The following is an 18,309-nucleotide window of genomic DNA, read 5'->3' as shown; positions in this document are numbered from 1 at the left end:
CTCCCAAAGTGCTCCCTGTAGTCCCCAAATAATAGATGCACATAATTTATAAGAAAAGTACACACCCCATATTTCCGTCAGTAGGCACTTTTTCTTCCATGGCTGCCTATAAGTACAAGCTTACTCAACCCTGACAAAACCCTGCAATTCATAGTAAATCATATTTGCCAAGTTTAGAGGAGTATCCATTTGCAGTGTGCAAAGCACAGTGCTGGCAAATTTCAGGTGTAACCAAAACACTTTCCCAATGCCTGACCTCATTGTCTGCCTCTATGAATGAAGAAACCATGTTACTTTCCGGGAGTTTTTAAGAAAGGTTTTATCAGAGCCTCGGAGATTTTCATTTTCTAATTCTTCTAGGAATCACAGAGGTCTTCCCTTATTTCGGGAGCCTCCCGGAATTCCAAGGAAGGTTTAGCAGCTATGTAATAAATTCACTGGAGATGTAATATTTTGGGTACACTGGCATACATTGTCTTCAAACAGTCATTGTAATTTCACTCCTCTTGTGAAAATCTCTCCGAAAAGAAACTCTGGATTTGGGTTGAGATGAGATAGTGAGAGATCATCTAACTAAGCTTTGGTTGGCGTGGACTTGAAGGCAAAGTTATACCGGAAACATGACATATTTTGACCCAGATAGTGTCAACCATGGAAAAAAAATCTTCAAAATGAATACGCACTTTGGCAGATCACCACTTCAATGCCAGAAGAAACTTACAAGCTTGGCATACACCAGAAGGTTTCAATCACTTCCAGCTAAATGTAATCTTAGACGGAAGAAGAATATGAAGAAATAACTGAAGTTTATCCTGACCTATTACCATTCATAAAAACGTTCTCATAAATTCCCCCATTTAAAGCCTTCCTGCCATAAGGGCCTGGCTGTACTCTCTATGGCAATAACTTTAAACAACCTGACGGGGAAATTCTTGACTCTTTGAGAAGATGCCTCCAAATTCTTTTTTGATAGTATAACAGTAGAAATGTGACGAGTTAAGCTGCATGGGGTATTTTGTGTTTTGTGGATAGACAATACCTGACAGGGCTCAAGCTGAATGTCTTTCATGTATGTGCACGTATGCATTAAATTAGCGTCTTAACTAGGGTTAAGTAGAACTGGGAATATTAGGATCTTCTGATCTGCCCATATTCTGTGTGGCTAGTGACGGCTCAATAAACATGTATCTGCTAGCCTCGAGAATGTGTGAATGTGGATCTATGTGTGGGATTAAATTATTACACATTCCACACTCTCTGCAAATCCATAAAGTGTCCTGCGACTGTACATCAATGATTTGGGGCAGCCGCATACTGTGGGAAGAAGAGGCCCATAAATACGCTTATAAAACAGATAAAAAGAAGCACTTCAAAAGTAATTAAAGGTTTACAAAGGAAACCTTTAAAACGACGTTTAACCCTTTCCCATTTACGGTGTCCTACAGCAGACAATAAAGCGATAATTCATAGGGTGTCTGCAAACAAGACTATACTCATTGCCGGTGTTGGAAGGATCATCGCTAGAGATCTATGGAAGTTACTGAATCATATTTTGCATTTTGTGGAGCATAAAATAATTAAAAAAACATTGAAATTTTTTTTTACATTTTTGATGTCAGCTAACCTATGAATCCAGAATAAGGCTAGCCTGGAGGATCCCCATGCCCTGATACAATGGTCCAGTGGAAGATAACCCCATTTGGCATTGACTTTGGAGGTGATCACTTGACACTAAGGTCTAATTCTTATGGGTTAATTGACAAATAGCCTCTTTAGATGTTATTATTGATATGTCCTATGTGCAGGGCTAGCTTTACCTAGGACAGTGCACTGTGTACACACTGATCTACAGAGCAGGAGTCCATGCCCCAGCCTATCTGCTCAGAAAGGTGGATGCTGGCCATCACAGAGTAAGTGGTGAATTGGACATGGAGGCGAATCATTCCAGCTCGCGGTCCTCCACCCGTTTATGCAGGTCACATAGAAGTGATTATGACTTATGGAAGTTTGTTGCCAGACATAACCCTTCTAGCTTAGCCAAGCTCCTATCATACAGTAGGGAGAGCTATATTTTATTTATTAAAGCTAAATAGGATTATCACACAATGCCAGGTAATTCAAAGAGTACCGTTTATCAGAGTGAACTTTGTGTACACACCAAGAAGTTAGCAGACATCTTCCTTATAGAAATTATCCAAGTCTTTGATGCTCATCACTTATTCTTAGGATAGGTCTTCAATATCAGATCTGTTGAGGTCCAACACCCAGCACCCCCACCCATCAGTTATTTTCAGGTCCCAAATGTAAATAGTGTATTCATCTGGGACACTAAATCTCCATACACTGTAAAGTGGCTGTTCTCAGGTCCTGCAACTAGGCTCCAATTCACTTAAACATGAGCAAAGCTGCAATACCTGGAATGGTCTCTACATAGTGTAGGCGCTGTGGTGTTCCAGCTCTGAACATTGATTAATTCTGACAGCTCCGTATCCTACAAATAGCTAATAAATGTACCAGTCCTTAATTAACTGAGTGGCTTGTTTAACGAATTATAAGATGTTGCCTTTGCACTTACATAGTGAGTCAAGTGTATTTGTAACACTCCAGGGTCCTGGTTGCTACAGTGGCATTTCTTTCTTCATGGGGAGAGTGATGTCACGCTTGGAAGCAAGGGAAGATCTCTTCTATCAGGTAAACACAAACATGCAACATGTTCACACTCCAGGCCAGTAGGGGGAGCTCTGAACCCGGTTTTCAGGGGATCTTCCCTAGATATATATTCTGGCTGGAGGGGAAGTCAGTGAGGGGTCTGTCAGAAGGACAGAGAAGAGAGCAGTCAGACAGTGAGAGTCGGAAGGACTGAAGGGGTCATGCATCCAGAGTTGCTGCAGCTCCTGGAGAAAGAGAATACAGAAGGAAAGAACAGATTGTAGGGAGCGTGCAGGAGAGTAAAGCACAGGAGAGTGACATCTTGGAAAGATAGCTGTGACTGGGCTACCTCCCTGGGAGAGTGCAGATACCGGTAGTCGGAAGTTTTGTTGGACTCTAGGAGGCACAGCAGAAACCGGCAGGACAGCTGGACTATACGTTACCTGTTCTCCCTAATACTCAGGAGACACAGTGGCGCATAGAGCCTGGGTCATGAGAGACCCTGTAAAAAGGCTCGAGTCACCTGTCATATGGGTTTGTGTCCCACCTTTATAGAGGACAGAGAGGAACTGAGAGGACCTTGCTAGAAGCCATAGGCAGTAAGGGACTACAATACCACCGTGCTATGAGGAAGGCTTTCATGTCCACTTGGTAGAGGGGACACTGAACTTGCTTCCAAGCCGGCCGGACCATGAATACCTGTGATCTGGTGCCCTTGACTGTGGATACCTGAAGTCTCCAGCAAACCAGGTAAAGAGACTGCAAACCTGTATCCTCGTACTTCACTGCACCATTCACCATCTTCACCTACATACCAGGAGCCCTGGGGATCTACTTCACCTGTGGGAAGTGAAACAATCCTAGCTGCCATAACATCAGCCCAGAGGACCCCTATAAGCAGCATTGGTCCACACTGACTGAATACCACAGGTGGCGTCACAAACACAAACTTTATTCAAAACCCCTTTAACCCCTTTACCCCCAAGGGTGGTTTGCACGTTAATGACCGGGCCAATTTTTACAATTCTGACCACTGTCCCTTTGTGAGGTTATAACTCTGGAACGCTTCAACGGATCCCAGTGATTCTGACATTGTTTTCTCGTGACATATTGTACTTCATGACAATGGTAAAATTTCTTTGATATTACCTGCGTTTATTTGTGAAAAAAACGGAAATATGGCGAAAATTTTGAAAATTTCGCAATTTTCCAACTTTGAATTTTTATGCAATTAAATCACAGAGATATGTCACACAAAATACTTAATAAGTAACATTTCCCACATGTCTAATTTACATCAGCACAATTTTGGAACCAAAATTTTTTTTTGTTAGGGAGTTATAAGGGTTAAAAGTTGACCAGCAATTTCTCATTTTTACAACACCATTTTATTTTAGGGACCACATCTCATTTGAAGTCATTTTGAGGGGTCTATATGATAGAAAATACCCAAGTGTGACACCATTCTAAAAACTACACCCCTCAAGGTGCTCAAAACCATATTCAAGAAGTTTATTAACCCTTCTGGTGCTTCACAGGAATTTTTTGAATGTTTAAATAAAAATGAACATTTAACTTTTTTTCACAAAAAATTTAATTCAGCTCCAATTTGTTTAATTTTACCAAGGGTAAAGGAGAAAATAGACGCCAAACATTGTTGTACAATTTGTCCTGAGCACGACAATACCCCACATGTGGGGGTAAACCACTGTTTGGGCGCATGGCAGAGCTCGGAAGCGAAGGAGCGCCATTTGACTTTTCAATGCAAACTTGACTGGAATTGAGATGGGACGCCATGTTTCGTTTGGAGAGCCCCTGATGTGCCTAAACATTGAAACCCCCCACAAGTGACACCATTTTGGAAAGTAGACCCCTTAAGGAACTTATCTAGATGTGTGGTGAGCACTTTGACCCACCAAGTGCTTCACAGGAGTTTATAATGTAGAACCGTAAAAATAAAAAATCATATTTTTTCACAAAAATTAACTTTCCGCCCCCAATTTTTTATTTTCCCAAGGGTAAGAGAAGAAATTGGACCCCAAAAGTTGTTACACAATTTGTCCTGAGTACGCTGATACCCCATATGTGGGGGTAAACCACTGTTTGGGCGGATGGGAGAGCTCGGAAGGGAAGGAGCGCCGTTTGACTTTTCAATGCAAAATTGACAGGAATTGAGATGGGACGCCATGTTGCGTTTGGAGAGCCACTGATGTGCCTAAACATTGAAACCCCCCACAAGTGACACCATTTTGGAAAGTAGACCCCCTAAGGAACTTATCTAGATGTGTGGTGAGCACTTTGACCCACCAAGTGCTTCACAGAAGTTTATAATGCAGAGCCGTAAAAATAAAACAAAAAATGTTTCCCACAAAAATTATTTTTTATACCCCAGTTTTGTATTTTCCCGAGGGTAACAGGAGAAAGTGGACCCCAAAATTTGTTGCCCAATTTGTCCTGAGTGCGATGATACACCATATGTGGGGGGAACCACTGTTTGGGCGCATGGGAGGGTTCGGAAGGGAAGGAGTGCCATTTGAATGCAGACTTAGATGGAATGGTCTGCAGGTGTCACATTGCGTTTGCAGAGCCCCTAATGTACCTAAACAGTAGAAACCCCCCACAAGTGACACCATTTTGGAAAGTAGACCCCCTAAGGAACTTATCTACATGTGTGGTGAGCACTTTGACCCACCAAGGGCTTCACAGAAGTTTATAATGGAGAGCCGTAAAAATAAAACAAAAATTTTTTCCCACAAAAATTTTTTAGCCCCCAGTTTTGTGTTTTCCCGAGGGTAACAGGAGAAATTGGACCCCAAAATGTGTTGTCCAATTTGTTCTGAGTGCGCTGATACCCCATATGTGGGGGGGAACCACTGTTTGGGCGCATGGGAGGGCTCAGAAGGGAAGGAGCTCCATTTGGAATGCAGGCTTAGATGGAATGGTCTGCAGGTGTCACATTGCATTTGCAGAGCCCCTAATGTACCGAAACAGTAGAAACCCCCAACAAGTGACACCATTTTGGAAACTAGACCCCCTAAGGAACTCATCTAGATGTGTTGTGAAAGCTTTGAACCCCCAAGTGTTTCACTACAGTTTGTAACGCAGAGCCGTGAAAATTGAAAAAAAAAAATCTTTCCCCCAAAAATTATTTTTTAGCCCCCAGTTTTGTATTTTCCTGAGGGTAAGAGGAGAAATTTGACCCCAAAAGTTGTTGTCCAATTTGTCCTGAGTACGCTGATACCCCATATGTTGGGGGAACCACCGTTTGGGCGCATGGGAGGGCTCGGAAGGGAAGGAGTGCCATTTGGAATGCAGACTTAGATGAAATGGTCTGCAGGCGTCACATTGCGTTTGCAGAACCCCTAATATACCTAAACAGTAGAAATCCCCCACAAGTGACCCCATATTGGAAACTAGACCCCCATGGAACTTATCTAGATGTGTTGTGAGAACTTTGAACCCCCAAGTGTTTCACTACAGTTTATAACGCAGAGCCGTGAAAATAAAAATACTTTTTTTTCCCACAAAAATTATTTTTTAGCCCCCAGTTTTGTATTTTCCCAAGGGTAACAGGAGAAATTGGACCCCAAAAGTTGTTGTCCTATTTGTCCTGAGTACGCTGATACCCCATATGTTGGGGTAAACCCCTGTTTGGGCACACGGGAGAGCTCGGAAGGGAAGGAGCACTGTTTTACTTTTTCAACGCAGAATTGGCTGGAATTGAGATCGGACGCCATGTCGCGTTTGGAGAGCCCCTGATGTGCCTAAACAGTGGAAACCCCCCAATTATAACTGAAACCCTAATCCAAACACACCCCTAACCCTAATCCCAACAGTAACCCTAACCACACCTCTAACCCTGACACACACCTAACCCTAATCCCAACCCTATTCCCAACTGTAAATGTAATCTAAACCCTAACCGTAACTTTAGCCCCAACCCTAACTGTAGCCTTAACCCTAGCCACAACCCTAACTTTAGCCCCAACCCAAACTGTAGCCCTAACCCTAGCCTTAACCATAGCCCTAACCCTAACTTTAGCCCCAACCCTAACTGTAGCCTTAACCCTAGCCCTAACCATAGCCCTAACCCTAGCCCTAACCCTAGCCCTAACCCTAACCCTAGCCCTAACCCTAGCCCTAGCCCAAACCCTAACCCTAGCCCTAACCCTAGCCCTAACCCTAATGGAAAAATGGAAACAAATACATTTTTTTAATTTTTCCCTAACTAAGGGGGTGATGAAGGGGGGTTTGATTTACTTTTATAGCGGGTTTTTTAGCGGATTTTTATGATTGGCAGCCGTCACACACTGAAAGATGCTTTTTATTGCAAAAAATATTTTTTGCGTTACCACATTTTGAGAGCTATAATTTTTCCATATTTTGGTTCACAGAGTCATGTGAGGTCTTGTTTTTTGCGGAACGAGTTGACGTTTTTATTGGTAACATTTTCGGGCACGTTACATTTTTTGATCACTTTTTATTCCGATTTTTGCGAGGCAGAATGACCAAAAACCAGCTATTCATGAATTTCTTTTGGGGGAGGCGTTTATACCGTTCCGCGTTTGGTAAAATTGATAAATCAGTTTTATTCTTCGGGTCAGTACGATTACAGCGACACCTCATTTATATTTTTTTTATGTTTTGGCGCTTTTATACGATAAAAACTATTTTATAGAAAAAATAATTATTTTTGCATCGCTTTATTCTCAGGACTATAACTTTTTTTTTTTTTGCTGATGATGCTGTATGGTGGCTCGTTTTTTGCAGGACAAGATGACGCTTTCAGCGGTATCATGCTTATTTATATCTGTCTTTTTGATCGCGTGTTATTCCACTTTATGTTTGGCGGTATGATAATAAAGCGTTGTTTTTTGCCTCGTTTTTTTTTTTTTTCTTACGGTGTTTACTGAAGGGGTTAACTAGTGGGCCAGTTTTATAGGTCGGGTCGTTACGGACGCGGCGATACTAAATATGTGTACTTTTATTGTTTTTTTATTTAGATAAAGAAATGTATTTAGGGGAATAATATATTTTTTTTTTTTTTTCATTATTTAGGAATATTTTTTTTTATTTTTTTTTTTACACATTTTGAAAATTTTTTTTTAACTTTTTTACATTGTCCCAGGGGGGGACATCACAGATCAGTGATCTGACAGTGTGCACAGCACTCTGTCAGATCACTGATCTGACATGCAGCGCTGCAGCCTTCACAGTGCCTGCTCTAAGCAGGCTCTGTGAAGCCACCTCCCTCCCTGCAGGACCCGGATCCGCGGCCATCTTGGATCCGGGGCTGGAGGAAGCAGGGAGGGAGGTGAGACCCTCGCAGCAACGCGATCACATCGCCTTGCTGCGGGGGGCTCAGGGAAGCCCGCAGGGAGCCCCCTCCCTGCGGGAAGCTTCCCTATACCGCCGGCACATCGCGATCATCTTTGATCGCGGTGTGCCAGGGGTTAATGTGCCGGGGGCGGTCCGTAACCGCTCCTGGCACATAGTGCCGGATGTCAGCTGCGATAAACAGCTGACACCCGGCCGCGATCGGCGGCGCTCCCCCCGTGAGCGCCGCCGATCGCGCTGGACGTACTATCCTGTTCGTGGTCATGGGGGCCCACCCCACATCGACGGGATAGTACGTCCCATGTCAGAAAGGGGTTAAAGACCTTCCCTTTAGCATGGAGCCCAGGGCCATGGACCAGGTTGCCGCCACCGTGACATCCCCCTTTGAGTACCAGACCCAGTACCCCACAACCTTGGCGGGCGACTCATATTGTGCCAACTACTGCTTATGAAGGGTAACGCCTGCACAGGGGACCACTGGGAGATTAAACTGTTCATCTGTGGGCTAGTCCGAGCCTGAGTATAATATTGCAGCGCCCCAGAGTCCTGGTTGTTGCAGTAATGTCGCTCTGCCACTAAGGGGAGTGATATTATGTCTGATTGCACTAAAGGAGTTCACCTGACCAGGTATCACAGTCACATATTACACTTCACACTCTGGCCACCAGAGGGAGCAAAAGGCACTATGTATTAGGCCACTCCTCACACTCTGGTAAAACTGGAGGTTGGACAGGAAGTTAGCAAGAACGCAGCCTGGGAGAGCTCCAGGGAGGACCTGTCCCGGGTGAGTTCCTGGCAGGTACCTAGCAGAAAGGACAGATCGTTACGGAGCCGCGCCTGCACTACCTTGCGGCGGCATCCAAGGAAGGACACGAAGTGAAGGATATTGTGGAGAAGTGAGAAACGAGATCACAGCACAAAGGAGATAGAACCAGTAGGAGTCATGCCCCGAGATCGGCAACATCCTACTGAGGCACGTAGCCGGTGGCCGGAACGCCGATGAAGTAACAGACTTCAAGCATTACTTCAAACAGCGGCAGGACAGTTGATTATAAGTTGGCTGTCTACCTTAAATCACCTAAGCAAACATAGGGGGCAATTGTGGGAGAGGGGCATCTCTAGGGTCCCAGAATAACTCCAGGCCTTCCCGTCAAACGGGTGCGTCCTAGCCAGATAAACTGGGTGACGGAGAGAGAGAGAACGAACGAATACGAAAGTTGTGAGGACTATCCCGTGGTGCTCAGCAGGGAAGGACTACAACACACAGGCGCTAGTTGGTAGGCACTGATTTCCACCTGCAAAGGGAACTCTGGATGTGCCTTTGGACCGGCCGGACTCAGCCAGCCCTGTTAGCAGTGCTCTGGATTGTGGATCCCGAAGTCTTCAGTAAAAAGGTAGAGACTGCAACCTTGTGTCCTCGTTATTAACTGCGGCTCACATCATCGCCACCTACACTACTGGGAAGCCCTGGGGATATACTTCACCTGTGGGAAGGTATTCCATCTAGCTGCCATTACATGACCCCAGTGGACCCCTCAGCAGCGTTGGTCACCCTGACCGAAAACCACAGGTGGCATCACGAACCCTTGACAAACTTTCATCACCCTTTCATTGGACGCCCCTTAGCAGGGTCACGGACCGGGTCCAGCCATCGTGACAACCCCAGCACCGAGACAGAGAGGACCGGTACCGAGTTCCCTGCGGCCCTGCATCTGGGGGTGCTCCAATATTATAACAGAGTTCATTGTTGACCACTGACTGAGACCAAAATTGGTCAAGCCAGTCATGCGAACAATGGATGTCTTGTCATCACTGCAAGACAAGCTGGGACCACCTCAACAGCAGTGATGGATTAAGTATGTAATGCTTATTTTTTCTGTTGTAACTTATTTCTCACTGTTATCTTGTTCTTTTTAAAATCCAAGATAACCACTGTACGGAAGACCTAAAATATATACTGTAGGTTCTCCAAAGAGTAGGTTTTCCAAAGAGTTCACCATTTCTACGCCTTCACTTTTACACTTTTTCCTGGTCGGTAAACTGGAGTTCTAGATTATATTTTTTTGCCATATTTAAAAAGGTGTCCTTGCATGATGAGTGAAGGACATGCAGGTTGTTGATGATGTTGGATGCAGAGTTGGAATGGTGCGAGGTAGCCAAATAATAATGGCCTGCCATGCTAGTGATACTTTGCTCCATTACAGACTCTTTCCTTCCAAGGCTGTCAGATAAAAGGGAATTGTATTATAATTGAAAAATGGGTCTATGTCTATTACATCTTACTCAGAAGCAGCAAAACTCTTGTCCGTGGTCTGCTCCTGAGTAGAGTAATTTGATTCTTGGCTCCCAACTTTCATGGTATATACCGGTAATTTGTAGGCAGAGCCACCCATTATATGTAAGCTCTGCACTAGAGATGAGCAAATTGATTTGTAAAAAACAAAATCCCCAGAATCCAAATTTTGGGGGATTTGAAAAGCAAGAATCCACAAAAATAACGGCTAGTCGATTACCATTTTGCTGGGGGGTTTTTTTGTGGGCCGAAAAAAAGGTAAAAATAATTAAAAAAAAAAACAATAATATTCACTGTCCATTACCTATTTTTCGGCAACCTCCACTGAAGCAGAAGCCTGGTCTTCTGTTCTTCTGTTGCTTAACTCGCTCCATTCCGTCACTTGGGTCAATGTGCGTCTTGTAACTGACCCTAGGTGACTGCGAGAGGTCAATGAACGGCTTCCGATTGGCCTCATGTTATCATGTAGGGTCTGAGTGATGCACATTATTATATTGTGCTTATGCTGCACCATCATATTCTGTGACCACATGGAACCAATGAAAGTCCTCAAATTGACCTCATTGCTGGAATGGAGTGAGCTGAGCGACAGAGAAATGAAAGTCCAGGGAACTACGGTGGTAGGGAAGGAGGCATTAGAAGTGGTATAGAACAAGTGAGTACAAAATGCAGTTTTTTTTATTCCTTCTTTTTTCCCTTCCAAACGGGGCAATTGAATACAGACCAAATTTATTAGGACCGAATTGAATCTGTCGACTAAATTAAAGCGAATATCACAGAATGAAATTTCTGGAAATTTGCTTATCTCTACTCTGGACATCTAATGCTATATTATGAATATCTCAATATCAAGAAAAGGTGAAATACTATGTTTCCCCTCACAGCACATTACCCAGAGCCGCTTTCGCTGTCTTCTGCGATGTCACAGTTTGATAGACAGATTGGTATACGTTACATCAAAGGTTAAGAAAAATTTAGAGTTATCTCAGCCGAAATCTGCAAATATTTCAAGCTTTGGATTTCTTAATAAAAAACAGATTTAACAAAGGTTGAATGCAGTTGTTCTAAACTTTGACAAGAGAATCTCGCACATAGAGCGCTATAGAAATGAAAATATTGTGTTTTCTTTGATGCAATAAGGAAAATATGTGAATTGTAAAAGATGTGTAAATGTTGTGACATCTACAAAGCAAGCGGTGCCTGCACATCAAATAACAGAGAGCCTTTAATTGTCTAGGACGCCGCTGCTCGGGGAAAACTGCTGTCAATAGTTCATGGTCCCGAAATCATTTCATCTCTAGGGCCAGAAATATCTGAAATCGTGAAAAAATGGGCGGTGGCATTTGGCCAATTGGCTACAGGCCGCCATCTCTGCTGGAAACAACTCATTGGATTAGACCTCTATGCATTTTGGGGGTCACAGATGTCAAACATTGAGCAAAGAATGGAAAACAATCAGAGCTGAACTTGGCTGCACTCGGTTTACTCCATAAGTCCTATAGATTTTGAATAAAATTTTGAATAAAATGACAGCGCGCGTGCTTGACCACCCTTTTTTGTGATCATGTGGGTCTCATCGGTGGGGCACCCTTCAATCAACAACTTCTCAACTACTCTGTGAATGGAGTGTAAATAAAGGACTGTTTATTTTTTTTACATCAAACTGCAGTTATGGATGGAACTTTTTCAAAAACCAGAAAAAAACACTTTAGAGTTTCAGAACAACACGATTGTTCAAATGGAACACAGCTACTTGGTGCACCCTTGGCCTGGCCAAGCAGTTCAGTGCACCTTCCTATTTTTTTATTTACATTTATCTCCACCCTCCTCTGACTCCTGAAAAGCCAGAGCTGTCAATCAAAAAAGAGGAGGTTGGAGATAGTTGGAAAACAAGGTGAGGTTCACAGAAATACTAGGCTATACCAACGGTGCACGGAGAGCTGTGCTTTAATTGCACAAGCATGTTGTGCTGATAGACTAGCTTTAAAGGGAACCTGTCACCTCAGAAATGTTACTTACCTGCAGATATAGGGTTAATCTGTACATAAATAGCATTACAATGCTGCCTGACCGCCTTACTGAAAGTGTGTCTATCAGGAAAAAATTTACTTTCTCCTGGGAGCCCCTGGCTTAGAGTCATGGGGGAGTGAACATAGCAGTTACAGTCACCACTCACTACGCTGTGAGCGGTGACTGTAAGCACGCCCTGGCAATTTGATTGACAGCTCACTCGGCAATGTGCATTTATACATTTTCCAAGGTGGCAATTTCCCTTTAAAACAATATCAAACAATGTCGTACCTCCTAAAAGCAATCTTCCCAAACTATGTAAGTCAAAATGCCCAGAACAAGAAAAATTGACTTGCCATGGACGCCCTCTCAACAATTGTAAATACAACCAATCAGTTGGGAAGGGCTTATATTTGTTTCCTTTTCCGATGATGTTGACACAGTAAAAACGACAATCTGTGGTTAATGTCTTCTAAATGAGGATCTATTAGCTCTTAAGTAAATAATTTCATTCACTATAATAAGGCAATTTTGCATTCTCTTTTCTTACAATTCTGCATTGTCCTGTTCCTCTGCTATTGCTTCTAGAAATGTATGAATAAATTGGCAACTGGGAGTCACCTGTTAGGGGTGTGTCATTACACAGTCTGATAATATCCAATTAGTGCTGACAGTACATTCTAGGGACACACCCCTTTTGACAAAGGCAATATCATTAACATGTTGTTCCTCATTTTCTTCCCCTCAGGGGGCAAATCCCCGCTGCCACACAGACTGTACTGTAAGCTATTTTGTTTTTCCAGTTACGCCAGAAGGGCCATGCTTGGTTACCTAGTTTTGGACTGGTCTCTGCAGAAAGTTTTTAATAAATCAGCTGAAAGCTTAGTGAGAAAGTGTTCTTGTGACTACCTCTTTAAGCAACCGATTGAGTCAATCTACCACACATTATAATACTAATATATATGGTGTGCATGGATATGTGCTCACACATATAGCTACAGCCAGCTTCTTTAGCTATGACCTTTTGTGGCTTACCTTCCTTGTGGAGTGTGTCAGTGACTGCCTTCTGGACATCTGTGAAGTCAGCAGTCTTCCCCATGATTGTGGAGCTACTGAAACAGACTAAGGGACTTTTGTAAACGCTCAGGAAGCCATTGCAGATGTTCTTTATTAATTATTCTAATTTACTGAGATAATGACTTTTGGGTTTTCTTTGGCTGTAAGCCAAAATCATCAACATTAACAGAATTAAACACTTGAAATAGATCACTCTGTGTGTAATGACTCTATATAATATAGGAGTTTCACTTTTTTGTCTTGAAGAACTAAAATAAATTAACTTTTTGATGATCTAATTGCGTGAGAAGCACCTATCTATTTATAAAATTGCCTTGTAATGTTTTCATTTCCTTTTCTGTCCAGATGTCACCGTATCCCAGAAATACAAGCGGAGGATGTTCACAGACTGCCATACTGGGACACCCAAGTGATGGGTGTCTCAATATGGAAATTGCTACTAGAACCAATCTATTGCGCGGTACCACCAGCGGAACACCGTTGCACCATACACACACATACTCTCTACGCCGTATGCACCACACTCACACTCACACTCACATACACACACACACACACACTTACGCAGCCTCTTGCACGGTACCACCAGTGCAACACCGTCGCGAACAGGCCACCGCCGGGATCAGCCGAATGATTCACTGACTGCCGCCATCTTTGTACAGGAGGAGCGCATGCCGCTATCTGTCTGCACAAAGATGGCAGCGGTCTGATTTACTGCGCCTGCGCGAATTACGCGCAGGTGCAGTGAATCATTCGGCAGCTCCCAGCGGCAGATGCGTGACGTGACGTGTCTACAGGCAGAGGAAGCCGGTCACATTAAAGGGTTTTTACCACGAACAAAAGTTCATTTTAAAAATTGACGGTGTCTGACCGTGTACGGAGCATATTACATCTCCTGGGCAAGGGAGGTAGCAAAAGACAATACTGGCATTACAGCAGCGGATCACAGAGGATACATTTTGTGAGGTTAAATATTTCACTGACTGTTTTTAAAAAATATTTTACCTCACAAAATGTATCCTTTGCGATCTCCTGCTGGAATGTCAGTATTGTCTTTTGCTTCCTCCCCTGCCCAGCAGTTGTGGTATGTTCGGTACACGGTCAGACACAGACAATTTTTAAAATAAACTTGTGTTTGTGGGAAAACCCCTTTGAAATGCAAATATCAACGCCAACATGGCTCCTCCTAAAAAATACGCCAATGACAAAAAAAGGAAATCAGCAAAGGGATAACAAAGGGCAAATGAGATTCTTGAAGAGCAACAGCATCGCTGGGGCAAAAACAATGCATATAAGCGTAGGTGTCAAGCACATGAGTCCCCTGATGCAAAAGTCATTAGATTATCACAGGATGCCATTAGGCAGCAACATGCCTGTCGCCATCGTGACATTACCGCCCTCCCGATGCGATAGCATCGTGCCACCATCTAGTATATATATATATATATATATATAAAAACCAGAAAATGTGTGTGTGTATATATATATATATATATATATATATATATATATATATATATTAGTTTTGATGGTTTTACATATTTCAACTGCCTCTCCTTTAGCCACAGGAACCCATATGTCACATCACATCCAGCCTAATATCATGACGTATGATCGGGGGCCGGTGGCCTCTAAACAAGAAGACTTTTCAGTTCACCTTAAATGATTTTCTCTTTCTGGTTTCTTCAGCAGCTTCTAACACCTCTTTATGAGAAGAATTGCAGCTTACACATTTTGCGATTATGACTCTTGGTGAGTAGCACCATATTAATAGATTTCAGTGGGTTTTGGCAAAGCTCTGACACATTCCGTCTCCTTTATTTGTTGCTGGGGTTTATTTTTACATGGTGCAGTCAGATGCCATTCAGAGGTTCTCAGTGCGTTTTACTGTTTTCCTGCACGGTCTGCTCACCCTGATGATGTGACCGCGATCGCACTAAACCACTGAGTCAGAAGGTTCAGCGTGTACATTTGTATATACAATAAAACCGCACGACAATAAAATGCCATATTAACAAGCAGATAATTGCTTCCCAGCATACGGATGAATATATCTGTCATTCCTAAAGAGTTTGGATATATTTGTGACCATCCTGCATCAGCAAAGAGAAGGTGCGGAAAGCATAGCGGGATTTCTAAATATAGTAGATGCGGCTAAACCCAGATTGCTCTGAGATTCTATCAGTCTCCTGAAATGAGGTCCTGAGATACCAGCAGTTCTTACATGTTGAAGTCAAAGGGGTATCCGAGACTTTGGTTAGTTTTTTTGGTTGAGGCTAAGAACATACTCGCAGGTAGTTGCTAACTACCTGCCTGTTCTGCCCGATGATGATCTTTTCCGGCTCCGGCTTTGACTATCCTGGTTCCCATCATCTCATGTCAGTAGAGCAGCTCTTTCTCTTCTGGTTTGCTCTGTCGACGGAGAGCCACTGCCGACTTCATATTGATTGACATCCATCTCCCCGTAGTTCGGCAGTGGGGAGCTGGCTGTTAATCAGTATGACATCAGCAGGTAAACCTCATAAACAGAGCAGGGTGGAAAAGACGAAGCTACTGTGCAATGTGACATCACCGGTATGAGCGGTCTGTGACCACTCTGTGCTGACAGAGATTTTGCATGGCAGAATAGGCAGGCAGGTAGCAATTACCTGCCCGTAAGTTCCTATCCCCATACAATAAAAACAAGCAAAGTCTCAGATAATCCCTTTAAATGAATGTTTGATTTTTTTTTAACCATAACCTCCCGTGGCTATGCTATAAATGTACAAGGTGGGAATAAAGCGGATTTCATCCAAGAAACACAGACTATGCTTGGATCAAAGTTGTGGTCTGACTGTTGGGTGTTCCGAAATGAGCAATCTGCTTTATATATGCCCATGATGTAGTAGCTCAGGTCAGGAGACCCGAAGATCGGGCATGATCCATGTTTAACAGATGCGGGAAATTGGCCTAACTCAATGTGAACCAAGACAATTTTGGTCTTAACTTTTAATTTTGGGAATAAATGTTTATCACTTATCTACAGGATACAAAATAACTTTCTGATCAATGGAGTGCAAACTACTGGGACTCCAACCAATCGGGAGAACAAGCCTCTGAATATGTCCCATCACTATTCATTCTCTATGGGATTCAAGCGTCCATTCAGATCAGTAGGTGTCCCAAGGGTCAGCTCTCCTCTGAACAGAAAATTTCAATATAAGAAATAGAGTATCAGATTTTTTTTTTCAGTTTTTCTCTTTTCTTATTCTACTAGCCGAAACGCTTTCTTATTTCGGAGTCGATGTAACCATTTGATTTGTTGTTTTTTTGTGGGATGAATCAAACATTTGTTCGGGTGCACTTCACAAGTTATTATTCTCTTTGATAATAAATAGCAGAATGCATGAAAAATGCAACTCTGCCATTTATTTTTTTGCGGAGAAAAACATCGGGGGTAGGAGACAAGCGGCGCACTTTGAAAGGTACAGATGGGAAGGCAGTTATGGAGTTGCTCACCTGAAACGGTTGTGACTATCGCAACTCCAATAATTGCCCATGAATATTACAGCTTCCGCAGTTCCATCGGCAAAAGAAGGTAAACCCTCTTTTGCGTATCGATTAATAGAAAAAGAAGATTAGACATTTTTTGAGTAGACCGTATATATGAATGAAGGAAGCAGTTCCAGACTGGAATAGCAATTTTGTAGTTTTTAGTTTTTCTTGTTTTGCGTTCGAGCAGACCTCTTTTTCAAAAACAACCTATATAGCACAAAAATATCTATGTGGTTTGTTTATGAAAAAGTGGTCTGCACGAGCATGAAACAAGTAAAAATAAGAACTTTGAAATTGGTATTTCACTCTGGAACTCTTTCCTTCATATAGCAAAGCTATCTACTCTGAAACGTCAAATCTTCTTTTTCTATTAATTTATTTTTTGCAACATTTGCTACCAATTGCAAAGGCTTTGTTCATACCTAGTGGCTAAGCTCTGGATATTTCCTGTAGACGAAAAATTCTGTATTATATATGTAAGGGGGTCCATTATGTCCTTGCATATTTCTTGCCCGTCCCGATACCGTATGTTATAATGTATAAAGTTCTGTTTTACCTTTGACTACTGCTATTGGGTATGTGTCATAACGTACATATTTCATATTTATTACTGCTGTTTTGTATAAGAAGCTGTTCATTGTTTATCATAGGGAAAGCGTAGTACCCTGTTTGGCCCACTAGGTGGGGATATAGCGATGCTCAGAGTGTAAATAGTTAATGTAGGAGGGGCTAGCTGTGGTTAAGCTGAGGAGCATCAGGCATTTTTGTCAGTTGGGTCAGGGAGCCCTGACAAGCAGTCAGCCCTGTAATGTTTTTAAAACAGGAGCCCAGCCATTCTGGGCCTGAGGGCCACAGATGGCAGCACAGATTACAGCAGCGATTATAACCACGCAGATTGTAGGGAGACAGCTAACAGCAGTACAGCAACACAGGTCGCTCATCATGTGTCAGCTTGCTACGTGGACAAGGTGCCCTTTTGTCTGGTGCGAAGCGGACAGGAGAGTATCGGAGTGTGGTGAAGCTAGACAGAGAGGACGTTGTGATACCAAATGGAACGGAACAACCCCGGTACATGCTGAAGGAGGACAGGGAAAGTGACTGAGGCAAACTGTGTGGTACCCGAAGTGCATGCTGTAATTGATGTGAACAGACTGAGAACAGACAACAGTAAAGTTACTTGTTTAAAGATGGAAATGGACTGTGTCTCTTTTTGTGAACTAGTGTCAAGAGGAAGCCCTGATGAAGTGGAGCAGAAAGCTACAGGTATGCTGACAGAGAACTGTGGACTGCATGTGATGGGAGACCAGGGTGCGTTGGAGCCGTTTACATCAGCCACGACTACGGCCCTGGCGCTCTCTCACATATAAACAGTAGCAACAAAGTATAATTGACGCAACAATCAAATTTTA

General features: G+C 43.0%; 1 protein-coding gene and 1 long non-coding RNA gene across 3 annotated transcripts in view; one reads left to right on the top strand and one right to left on the bottom strand.

Annotated features, from left to right (window-relative positions):
- ERC2 (ELKS/RAB6-interacting/CAST family member 2) overlaps positions 1 to 18,309 on the bottom strand; it is a 1,140,662-nt gene that overhangs the window by 293,830 nt on the left and 828,523 nt on the right. The window lies entirely within an intron of this gene.
- Positions 1 to 18,309, top strand: part of LOC138647595 (uncharacterized) — a 358,128-nt gene that overhangs the window by 328,584 nt on the left and 11,235 nt on the right. Inside the window, exon 4 of the long non-coding RNA XR_011315006.1 lies at positions 18,122 to 18,163. This is a non-coding gene — a long non-coding RNA (uncharacterized lncRNA). The remainder of the gene's footprint in view (positions 1 to 18,121; positions 18,164 to 18,309) is intronic.

The sequence above is a fragment of the Ranitomeya imitator genome, chromosome 8, assembly GCF_032444005.1.
Source record: "Ranitomeya imitator isolate aRanImi1 chromosome 8, aRanImi1.pri, whole genome shotgun sequence".
NCBI lineage: Eukaryota > Metazoa > Chordata > Amphibia > Anura > Dendrobatidae > Ranitomeya > Ranitomeya imitator.
This window is presented reverse-complemented; position numbering and strand designations above follow the sequence as displayed.